Consider the following 11,934-nt stretch of genomic DNA (forward strand, 5'->3'; position numbering starts at 1 on the left):
CAGAGGGTCCAGTGTCAAGCCTGTACATCACCACAGACAGGAATTCAAGACTTATAGGAAGTTTTCAGGCCAGATTTCGGCCTCAATTCCCAGTCAGACCTGGCGGTTCTGTGGGAGATCTCGTGGCACCCCCAGGACAGCAGGGCTGGTCTCACCACTCAGTGGAAATGCACCTTTTTTTTCCAGACAGGTCCTTTCCAGGGATGCTTAGGAGCCTTCTCGAAACAGCAGCTGACTAAAAAACCAAAGCTGGAGGTAGTATCACTAAAAAATCTTTCCTTTTGATGTGCATAGGAAGAGTCTCCTGCTAAGCCTGGAAGACCAAAGACTTCTCCCGTTTTTGCTTTTAGGCAAGAGAACAAAATAAGCCCAGAAAAACGATGGTTTCAAGGCACAGTAACGTCTACAACTTATTAATAACACATAAAAGAGGGAAATCTGTTTTCAGACCACCATTAGCACGGCCACAGCATGGGCTCAGATGGATTTCCAACCACCACCAGTGCCACAGACTGTAATCAGACTTCTCTGACTACTGTGAGTAACTGAGTAACTCACACAGTCACCCTCACGTGTAAATCAAACCCAAACCCAAACACACCAGCGTCATCTGGCAACCCCAAACAGAGCAGCTCTGCAACGTTTATTAGTTTCCACCTCCCAAAAGCTTTCCAAACTCGGGAAAATCTGTGTTATTTAAGACCTTTAACTGCATTAACTCCCCCTTGCTCGGTGTTTTTACAGCACCAAGAGCAAACTCCGAGGCTGGCAGGGAGATTTCTTCTCCCACCACGTGCAGGCCCCTCCCCTGCTAAAAGCAGGGATGGTCTTTGTGCTTCCAACTTTTACAGCTATTCCCGTGCAGATACTCTTACTCTGGAGCATGGGAGTCTCTTTCCTGCTGAACCCAAGCACTTGGAAAGGAGCAGCTGCTCATTTCAACTCGACAAGTCCTGACCCATTTCAACACTTCTCCAGCGGATTTGGAGAGCACTCCAGGGATGGTCGAGGCTGGGATACGTTTTTTCTTTCAAGACACACGTTTTAGAAGCCACTCTGTCTTTTTTTCAAGCATATCTAAAGCTCTATAAATATTTTAACCCTCGTCCAGATAAAGGAAACACAAAGGTGTTATAACCAACAACGGAAACGTGTTATTTTTGGTGGCAGAACTGATTTAAACCCGATACAATCTCGGTGTGGGGAAACTTGTCCTTTTCTCTCCACCTCAACTGCATAGCAAACAATGGTAAAAACAACTCCTCAGGTACCACTGGAATACAGAGCATGTAATTTTCCTTTCAGGAGAGAAAAAAAATAATCATGCTGTCCCATTAACCCAGTTACATGCCCAGCAGCAATTTGACTCAAGTCCCAGCAACAGCCATCACCTACTCCGAAAAGAGGGAGCACTCTGGGACACCTTCCAAACCTATGGAATAAACCATAGGAATAACGTGCATCAGAAAATTCCAGTAGCCTCAAAGCTTATTTTGCTCTGCTCCCTTTGGTCCTTTCCTTTTTTTAAGAACCCATTCTATTCCCTTTTTCCAGCTGTTCCACATCACCAGCTCCTATTTAAACAAAGTCCACGGTTTGGGGAGGAAAGTCGCACAGGGGAAAAGTGCTTGAAATCACAGCAAGTGTAAAACACAGCACCCTGAGAGTCACAGCAACTCTGTTCCCTTCCAAAAACAAGAAGAGAGATCAGTTCCCTTGGTTCCTGCAGAGCACGGGGTGCACGACTCCTCCCCCCCACACGTTCATGCCTCGGAACAAACACCCGTTTTCTCTTCCCCATTCATTCCAGAACAGCTTTTGCAATTGCCAGCAGCCACATTCAAGTCACAGATAAAGTTTCCTACCAAAGCAATGCCTGTAGAACAGTGATATTACCCAGCTATAATTCCCCAGAGTAAAAATTCCAGCAACTCTAATCATATTAGAGGATTTACACACAACTAAACTTGACAGTTGACTAGCCCTGAAATTGGTGGATTAGGGAGAAAAAGAAAATATAGGTTACCTCTGACTTCTAAATGGAGATCTTCCCTGCTAACTCCTACTACCAAACAAAGATGGAGCAAATGCATCAACTCCACACGTCCCAAAGTTTGCTAATGACAGGAAAAGCCTTTCAGCCCAAAAATGATGGACAAAATCCATACGCACACAGATGAAAATCCTTCTACATCCCAACATCTAAAAGGGAACTTATTTGTTCTGAATCTCCTGTTACTCTCTCACCAACTTCTTACCATAGATAAAGACACAAACTCTGTTCCCAAATCAGAGCTGAACATTAAATACACACAGATTTAAATGGCCAAACCTTCTCACACAGACTTCTGCCAGAGAATATACACAGTCATGTCCTTGGATGTGAGGAGAAAATAAGCCATTTGAAATCACATTTTTGGAACGTTTTTCTCCAAGAGATTTCACCACAAAAATCTTACAAAGCTGGTAAAGTGACATATCTGCGCTCTAACATGATTAGCTTTTGTCATTAAATAAATTAAAGCTATTTCTGCTTGAAAGGACTCTCAGATCTGCCAAGGCTGGGGAACATCAACAGGGGAGGTGGCAGGGAGGGCTAAAAGCACTTAATTTTTTGGCAATACGCTCCCAATCCCGCGCCCGTTCTTCACCTGCAGATGAGCTGCTACCACAGAGCAGCAGGGAAAGGCTCTTTTCCAAGCTCCTCTCCTGCTGCTCTGACCGTCCCAAGGTGTTTGATCTCCACAGCTCCAGCACTCCTAAATGGAAACACTTCCCAGGCAACACTTCTGCCCCTTCTTCCCCTTCATCCGGCCGAGAGCTCAGAACGCTCCCTCCTGAACTCAAACACAGACAGAGCAAGGGACAGCTCTGATCTCAGCCCGCTCCTTCCCCTCCTTCCCTTTCAGGATCTTAATGCTCCCGACACCTTCCTCACATCCAGCTGCCACTGGAATCTGGAAGAGGATTTCCAACTGTGCTCCAGTCCAATGTCAAAGCTGCCTGGGAGTCTGGAGCCACAATCACGCTCTTCAAGCTGACTCCTGTGCCCAAGCAACTCCCGAATCCCTCGTCCCCATCTTCAAAGTCATCAACAGATAAACCCCTGGGAGCACATGGACTGGGAAAACACCACTTGGAATAGAAGTGAGCAGGGAGGGAGGATGGTGTTAGCTCCGAACTTCCAGAGAGGGTCACAGCAACCCAGAGCCCCTGACCCTGCAGATGCTCTCCTTGAAAGGAGAGAATTTCCTTGAGAAATTCATGGGCGCTTTCCCCTCCAGCTCAACTCTGAGAGAGGACAGAGAACCCCACACACCCAAATCCTCCTGAACAGACTTGATTTAACCACATCTCCAGCACAGGCTGACTCCAGCCCGGCCTCCACCCCCAACACCAGGGAAGTGTTGGCAGGAACTCACCCTGACTTCTCACACAGCCCCACACACTCCTGAACACCATCCTGGATTTCTTGCTGTTCTCCCGGGCTTTTGGGAAGCCACTCACATTCAGAAGCTGCTGCCCAACAGAGCAGGAAGCAGCACACCACTTTCTGAAAGGGACTACAGCACAGTTAGATGGAGCAATGCAGGAAAAACTAAAACTAAATTGCTGAGGCAACATTAACAAAAAACACGTTTCCGTGCACAGCAATGATGGAGTTGACACAGAATTCCCCCCACACGCTGACCCTTCCTCCCTGCTTCTCAGAAACAGAATTAACAAGGGGGAAGAAGAGAAAAAAAATTAATAATGGTCTATTGAAAGCCACCCTGAGCCTGCCATGACCCGCAATAACCTGGGAAACACCCAGTATGTGAGAGATGCCCAATCCCACACGGAAACAGCCACGGGGACAGAGGGAGGTCAAGCTTATTGGTACCTGCACAGAGACCAGCAACAACCAGGAAGCTGAACTGCCTCCAAATGTGGGAAAAGAAAACAAAACCCTAAAGCAAAACCCTACTGACCCCAGGCCAGAGCTGAGGATGGCTCTGATTTGGCTCAGACTGAGCAGTGTCACATTAACCTGCCGCGCCAGCAGCCCGGGGACCTCACCTGAGGTCCCATCAACCCACCTCCTTGTCCTTTTCCAGGGCAATGTTTGCTGGGAAGAAACTGGTGACCTGATTATATCGATCCACAGGATTTATTCACAGCACAGGGGGGTTTTAAGGAGCAGCTTAATGTAACACACACACAAAAATTACACTGAAGTGCCGAGTAAAAAACACGGTGCAGTTTAACTTGTGGCAGAAGTACCATCCAGGTAACACCATGAAGGCCCACAGTGCAACTGCAGCCCAGAGGTACCTTCATTATTGGACATTTTTACAGAAAAAGTCTCACTCCAGACTTCATCTGAACCCCTCCCTCAGAGGCAGTCTGGAAGCCAAAGCCAAGGAGGGCAGATTGAGGTTTATTTTTTGTAATATCTCTCTGTGTGTCATTTCACCCTCCCCTGTCCATCCTCCCCAAATAAGGGTCAGAATCCACATGAAGGATTTATCCATACTGACAATTTTGAGAACAATGTTTATGCCTGAAACCAGGTTTGGCTGAACACTCACCACTACCAGCGTCACAAAATTATCTCTACTTCCTTTTACACAGAAAACTTAACATCTTGAAGACACTATGTGAAGGAAACTCCTCAAAACTCTGTCTTGTCTTACAGCAGCTTCAATAACTTCCTATTCAGCAGGAAACAGAATGAATCTTCCATCCAAACATTTCTGTTCTCATGTCCATCACCCTCCAGCTTCGCTTTTCTTAAAAAAATACTATTTAAAAAAAAAATCCCTTCTTCCCACTGTATTTTTCTTTTCCCTCCCTAATGCCTTTCTACATGCACATGCTGAACATTTCTCTGACACGCAATTCCTTTTTTTTCCAGTAACACAGATATTGTTTAATTTCATTATATGCTAAGTCTAAAACCACACGTATTTCCAAAGACACAGAGTTCACCACACGGAAACTGTTTTGGTTTAAAAAGCCCAAGTCAGAGAAAACCTGCAGCTCTATTTTATGTGCTGTGAGGTAACACTGGCTCAACAGTTGTATCAAAACAGAGAGAAAAAAAAAGAAACCAAAGCGCTAAAAATAAGGCTGAACTCAGATGACCCCCTGCACTCCAGCAAATCACGGATGAACTCTGCTCCCCAAGCCTCACTCCTGCAGCAGCCTGAGAGCAGGGGACAGCTTTTCTTTATACCTGGAAGCAGGTTTTGGTGGAGGATAAAACCAGCCAGGACACCTGAATAAGCTTCACACAAAAGGTATCAAGTGTTTGTATATATTCCAAGCACAGATCAGGAGTTTAGAGCGATACGGGTCAAACACAATGTTTTCAAAACAGATGTGGCTGGAAATAAAAATTGAACTGTGTCATTTTAAATCACTCACTTTTATAACACCAGCTTGTCATACCCACCCTCTGTCCTTCCTGCTCTGGGTGTCCAGTTGGGTCCCTGCATGGGACAGGCTGACACACCACCCCCAGCTCCTTCAGGAGCTTCTCCAGTCTTTCCAAGCCCTGCTGTTTTTAGGGCTGTGCTCAGAGGCAAAGCCAAACTTCATCCCCCGTGTGTTTGATGATAACACTCACCAAAAGCAACAGCGTCCTCCTGTCCCAGCTCCAAAGGCACAGCCACTCTTGGAACCACCACTCAGCGACACCGGAGACCTGCTCCAGTCCCTCCACGGGGCTTTCAAGTATTACTTGACAACAAAGTGCTTTGGAAAGCCCAGCACAAGCCCAGAGCCACGCAAACTTCAGCCCTTCAACTGTCAAGGCACCCAAGCGTCACGTTCCCCGATAAAAAAGCCCCTTCCCAGGCAAACCAGCACCTTGCTGGGAAGATCAAACTGGGCACAGTGTTCCCACTCCGACACTTGGCACATCCCTCAAAACTGAGCACATTTTCCCCGAGCAACAGTTTCACTCACCACCACCCCGCTGACTCTGTACTGACAGCACCTTCCCACTTCTTTTATGCCAAAAGTAGCCGCTGGAATTGTGGAATAGCACAGACCAGCCACAAATCATCCGGCACAGAGAACGTTCAGGGGTTTTCATTCGACCCAAACAAATCCGTAACGTCAACGGTCCCATGATTTAAGCAATGAATTTGTTGTCATGGCAGGGGTGACTCCGGCCGGAAGCTCAAGAAAACAATGGACCTAAACTGGTTATAAAAGCGCTCGGTTTTCCCACCTCCAAAATGAAAGTGAGAGCAAGAAAAGGCTCACACTCGGGGAACACAGTTCGGAGAGCACAGGCAGCACCGCACAGCTCCAACAGCCCTCGGCAGGAAACCCACCCTGGCACTGCCACCTTAAAATCCAACTCACCGCCAACATTTACAGGAAAACACACTCCCGGCCGTCCCTGCACCACTCCCGGGTAACACGGCACGGAGGTACCTCACTAAGTGTGGTTTTCACTTCATGCTCCCCCCAGAACTCCAGGGAAGGGGGGAAGAGAAAAGCCACTTTGCCACGGGATGCTGTCGGACGCTGGAAACAAAACCTCAGGCCGGCAGCACTTTCCTGCTGATCCCTGCAGTATTTCCCTCCTGACTCGGGGCCTACTGGCAGCACAGAACCGAAGACCTTTAAAAAACACTCGCAGCCCCCGCCGGCCTCTCTTTGTAGCAGCTTTGGCGGGGGGATTTTGGGGAGTGGGAGCCTCCTCCTCCTCCCCACCACGCGTGGTCTGGCAGGGAAAGCTGCTCGCTGAAGACATTTCCACCTGAGATTTATCCCCACCAGCCGAGTAAGAAAAATTAAATAAAATAAAATAAATCACACGAAAATCGGCCCCGGCTAGAGGAGGGGGGAAAAAAAAAAAAAAGAACAAACTGGGTTTAAATTCGCCTGAAAAAACAACAAAACCAAAGCACTTACCTGGGCAGGACCGGAGGAAAAACTGAGGAGCGGTTTATAATTAAAAGTTTACCCTTGGGGTCATCGCTGCTTCGGGGAAGGGGGGGAAGGGGCCCCCCTGGAAAGGCTGAGCCCCCAAACAGCCCATTAGCAGAGCGGGGAGGGGACACCCCCCTTTCCCCGCACCACCCCAGCAGGTGCAGCCCCCCCTTCGCAGGGGGGCCCCCCACAAACAGACACACAAAAAGGAGCCGGGAAACCCTCAAAAACCCCCTCCTCACCCACCCCCGGCTCTGGGGGGCCCCGGCGCCCTCAACTCCCCCCCGCTCTGGGGGTCCCCGCGCCCCCTCACCCCCCACCCCCGCAGGCCCGGGGGGTCCCCGCAGCCCTCGCCCCCCCCGGCCCCGCTCGCCGTGGGGAGGGGGTGTCACCCCCGAGCCCCCCCGGGGCAAAGGATACTGTTGGGGCGGCTGGGGCGGCAAGGCCCTGATGTTGGGGTGAGGCGCCGGCGCCGGGTGAGGGGGAGCCGGGGGGGGGAGGCGGCCCCGCCGCCGCCCCGCTCCCGGGGCCGGTCCCCGCCGCCGCCGCCGCCGCGCCGGGTTTCAAAGCCGCCTTCTGCGGTAAACTCATGGCCAAGCGCAGCCACCACCCCGCGGCGGGGAGCGGGGCCGGGGGGAGCCGCGGAGCGGGCCGGGGGAGAGCCGGGGCAGCGCGGCGGGCCGGCACCGGCGCCGGTCTCCGTGACAACGCGCCTCCCGGAGGGCTCGGGAGAGGGGCCGGCGGGGAGGGAGGGAGGGAGGGGAGGGAGGGAAGGGAAGGGGGGGCGGCTCAGGCCGCGCTGCTCATGAGCCGGCGGCGGCGGGGGGTCGCGGTCGCCCTCGCCGGGGGCAGCGGAGCCGTTCGCGGCGGCGGCTCGGGGGCGATGCCGGCGGATTTTCCTCACTGGAGTAGCGGAGCATCAAACATGGCGCTGCGGCCGCCTCCAGCTGTCCGGCCGGGCGGGCGCTCGGGCGCCTTCGGGCCGCTCCGGAGCCGCTCGGCCCAGCGCCGATCGGCGACCTTCGGCTCTTTCCGGAGCCGCTCGGCCCCGCCGGCGCTCGGAGACCTTCGGCTCTTTCCGGAGCCGCTCGGCCCCGCCGCCGCTCGGAAACCTTCGGCTCCTTCCGGAAGGGCTTCGCGGGCGCACGCGCCCTGAGCTCCCCCTCCCCTCCCCGCCCGTTCAGCCCCGGCACCTCCCGTGACCCCCGCGCTCGGCAAACTTCGGCTGTTTCCGGAGGGCGGGGCGTAGCGCGGTTCGGGAAGCTTCGGGCGCGCTCGGAGGGAAGATCCCCGCCCCGCTCGGGGCTCTTCGGAGCTTCTCGGGGATCTTCGGAGTCTCTCGTCTCGGCCCGGAGACACTTCGGCAGCGCTCGGCTGTGAGGGGCCGGCCCGGGGTCGGAAGGAGTCCGGGGAGTCCCGCAGCACCCGTCCCACTACAGGGTCTGGGAAGGGGCTTCCCCTGTCCAAAACCTCACCCCCCAGCCGCAGTTCACGGCTCCTGAGGTGGCTGGAAGGGGCAGCACCGCAGCCTCACGTGAGGCGTCGTGAGGGTGACTTGGAAGTTCAGGATCTTGGCTGTGAGGGGACCTGCAGCACCCACCGCACCGCGGGCCCTAACAAGGGACGACCCCAAAAACCTCACCCCCAGCCCCGTTCCCAGCCCTGCAGCCCCAAGCCCCGGCCCCTGGGGCAGAACCACGGCCCCTCACGAAGGCGGGCAGCCCTGAGGGTGACTGTGGCTGTGAGGGACCCCTGAGGGAGCCCACCCGTGTCAGTGGGGACCCTCCGGACCCGCCCTTGTGGGGACGGGTGTCCAGCTCGCCCCGTGGCCACACCGAGCCATCACCCCGCCGAGGGCTGCCACAGCACCGCTGCCTTCCCCACCTCACACCCAGGCTGCAGCACCCTCCTCACGGCCACCCGTGAGCCCGGCGGCGGCCAAGGCGGTTCGTGCCATCTCAGGGAGAGGAAAAGCACCTCGGAGCAGATTCCAGCGGATTGCCCTGACTTGTCCTGCCTTGCCGCTGGCTCCCGAGGGCTCATTCCAGCCCGCTGGCACCTTCCACCATTCCTGCCACACCGCACGTCCCAGAGAAGCACTTCCACCACCTTTGCTGTGCCCGCGGGCGTTGCTGTCCCAGTCACCCAACCCGGGGTGCTGCTCCAGGAAAGCTTTCCAGAGTTTATTTGCATTCTGTCGGCTGCCTTTTCTGGGCAGCTGCAAGTTTAGGAGGAAGATAATATTTTAGAGCAATCACAAACAAACTCTTAAATGTGAAAAGCTTCTTTCATTGAAGTGAACAGCTCCCGTGGGGGTGTATTCAGGCACTCGCAGAGTAACTGCTGCAACTGCAAGCTGGGAGAAGAGAGACAAAGGCCTTGTGCACTAAAGAAAACCCACCCAAGGAGACACATCTATCCCTGTCTATACAAGGGTCCTGTTGTAAGCAGGGAAGTAAATTTGAGTTTTAAATACAAATCCCAAAGTGGAGAATCTGGACTGGGTGTTGTCCACCAGAGCAAAACTCAGCACAGTGGGCAAAAAATAGTAGAAGGGTCTTGAGTACCTTTTCCCTTTGGAGTCAGACTGAGTTCAATAACTCTGAGTTCAGCAACTCTGAGTTATTGGGTTGTGCGGGTCAGATTTAGGACACACGAGGGTTACTGTGTATCCAGAGGGTTTCCTGTCTTCCAAGGTGTGATTGAAGAAGGAAAGCTGGCAGCTGCCAGGCTGGTCTCCAGTAAAATCAGCCCTGGGACTGGAATAGTTTCTTGCTGACTCAGGTGCTACCTGCAGGGTACAGCCACTCAGTGAAATGCCAGCGGGGATTAGTGGGGCAGGGGAAGGTGACTAATGTGCTGTTTAGTGTCCCTTTCTGGGCTCTTTGTTCCACTCTTTGTTCTCCCTTCTGGGGTAAGGGAAATACCTGACAGGAGGTGAGCTCACACCTACCTCACACTGCCTGTGGGAAATGGGGGAAAATAGGAAACAATGAGCTTTCTTCGAGGGGAAAAAGCCCATCCAAGCCCTGCCAGCCTGTAAACAAGTCCCAAATGGGGAATATTTCCACCTGAACACAGGAACAGATATTTAGAGGGGGCTCTGGGTCTTTTTTCCTGAGCCGGTTTTCCTCTGCAGCCTTCAGCCAGTTCAGCTGATTCCCCAGCAGGAAAATGGGAGAACAGAGGAATGACTTCAAAGAAAGGCCAAGTACTCCTCCACTCCCAAAACTTGAGATAACAAAGGAGGAACTTCCCTCGTTGTATGGGATTTGCCCAAGGGCTGATAGATCTACACCTCTGCTGCTGGGAGGACAATTCTCCATCCACAGCTCTTAAAGACTGTGATTATTTTGAGGGTGCAGGTAGAGCTGTGTGTCCCTGTATGGGCTATTTGCTTGAGAGCTGGACTCAATGATCCCTGTGGGTTCCTCACAACCCAGAATATTCTGCGAAATCTGTGTGGTCTGGGGGGGCTGGTTCTGTTCCATCGACCACCTCCCCTCTCTGGGTACAGCTCTTCATGCGGAAGGAAACTCATCCCAAAAGCAAATTGGCATCTCCGGCTCCCTCTGTTCTGCAGAAATAGCTGCCTGTAAACACAGCTGTGAAAGAGCCTCAGCTCCGGGATCTTTGGATGGAACACTTTTTGCCTGCTTAGAAGGGGGAAAATTGCATTTTCACCATATTTTGGAGCTGAAGCTCCAAAAACCTGCTGGTCATGTGAAGGAGCCAGGCTCCCAGCTCTGCCTTAAAGCTCTTCCAGAGTCAGTGTCTCTCCACAACCATATTTTTCCCTTCTTTTTAATTTTTCCCCGAGCAGAAAAAGCAGACATGTCTCTCTTCTACCCCACATAGGACGACTTGGCCAACAAACCCTGCAGATTTGGTGAGCCAGAGCGAGTGCCAGCTGGATTCACACCCTTCCTCCTGTCTCTCCATTTCGTTTTTCCTTCTCTTTTTCCTGCTAACTTTATCAGCACCTGGGAACTGGTGTGTCACCGTGGGCAGCTGGAGTCTGCAGTGCTGAGCTCCTGTTTTGGAGCACCACCAGCCCTTTTCCCAGTCCCACCAGTCCCTTTCCCAGTGCCACCAGTCCCTCATGTACCTGCCACAGCAGAGACACAACCTCGCAGCACAAAGTGTAGTAGGAACACTGGAGCTGTTGGTGAACTTAGGACAATACAGGATTGGGGTATCTCTGGAAAATGGCTGTTTTCCTGCAGGGATCCTTGTGAAGAGGAAAACATAAAAGCACAAAGCCGTGGTCCTGAGAGTGAGTGAGGACACACAGCTTTGTCCCTGCTTGGCTCTGAGTGAAAACCACCCCAGGGATGGGCATGAGCAGCTCCAAACTGGGATTTAGAAACCTGCTCCCCACCTCCCACTCCCTGTCCTCCTTCCTCCAGGAATGTGTGGCTTGTTCAGGGGAGCTTTTGGCCCTAAAATCTGGTGATCCCAGTGGGTGACCTCAGCACTGTTGTGGTGTGTCAGGGGTTAGATCCTAACCTGGAGGGGACAAACTGGGAAGGGAAAGAGCAGTTCAGGTGGTTGTGAGAGGCTGAACACAACCTTGCAGGCTGTCTCAGCCCCACCAAACCCATGAAGAGCTGCCATTTCCAGCTCATTCTGGAGTCTCCATCCCACTCCAGGCTCCTGCTTTCACCCAGCATGATGCAGCAGAGCCTTCCTCTTTGGGCTTCTCCTGCTTTTCCCCCACTGATTTCCTTCCAACACCCTCCTGACAAAATAAAATAAAAAAAAAGAGTCCTGCTTGGAGCTCTCCCCATCCCTCCTCCTGCCCAGGCTCAGCTTGGAGTTCTCCCCATCCCTCCTCCTGCCCAGGCTCAGCTTGGAGCTCTCCCCATCCCTCCTCCTGCCCAGGCTCAGCCCTCAGTAAAAGTCTTGGCCCTCCAGTGCACGGCTGAACACAAAATAAATCAAATACCACCCAGGACCAGGCAAGCCCATGCCAGGCCCTGGCACATGAGTGGGATGATTCAC

General features: G+C 52.8%; 1 protein-coding gene across 2 annotated transcripts in view; it reads right to left on the reverse strand.

The window, feature by feature from the left end:
* The window catches only part of EIF4G3 (eukaryotic translation initiation factor 4 gamma 3), a 144,151-nt gene extending 136,671 nt beyond the window's left edge, over positions 1-7,480 (reverse strand). For both annotated transcript variants that reach the window (XM_027693140.1, XM_027693139.1), the window contains exon 1: positions 7,351-7,480. The gene's annotated coding sequence lies outside the window, so the exon portion shown is untranslated. The remainder of the gene's footprint in view (positions 1-7,350) is intronic.
* Positions 7,481-11,934: the final 4,454 nt, after the last annotated feature.

This window comes from Neopelma chrysocephalum, unplaced genomic scaffold (genome assembly GCF_003984885.1).
Source record: "Neopelma chrysocephalum unplaced genomic scaffold, ASM398488v2 Primary Assembly neopelma1_90, whole genome shotgun sequence".
NCBI classification, from domain to species: domain Eukaryota; kingdom Metazoa; phylum Chordata; class Aves; order Passeriformes; family Pipridae; genus Neopelma; species Neopelma chrysocephalum.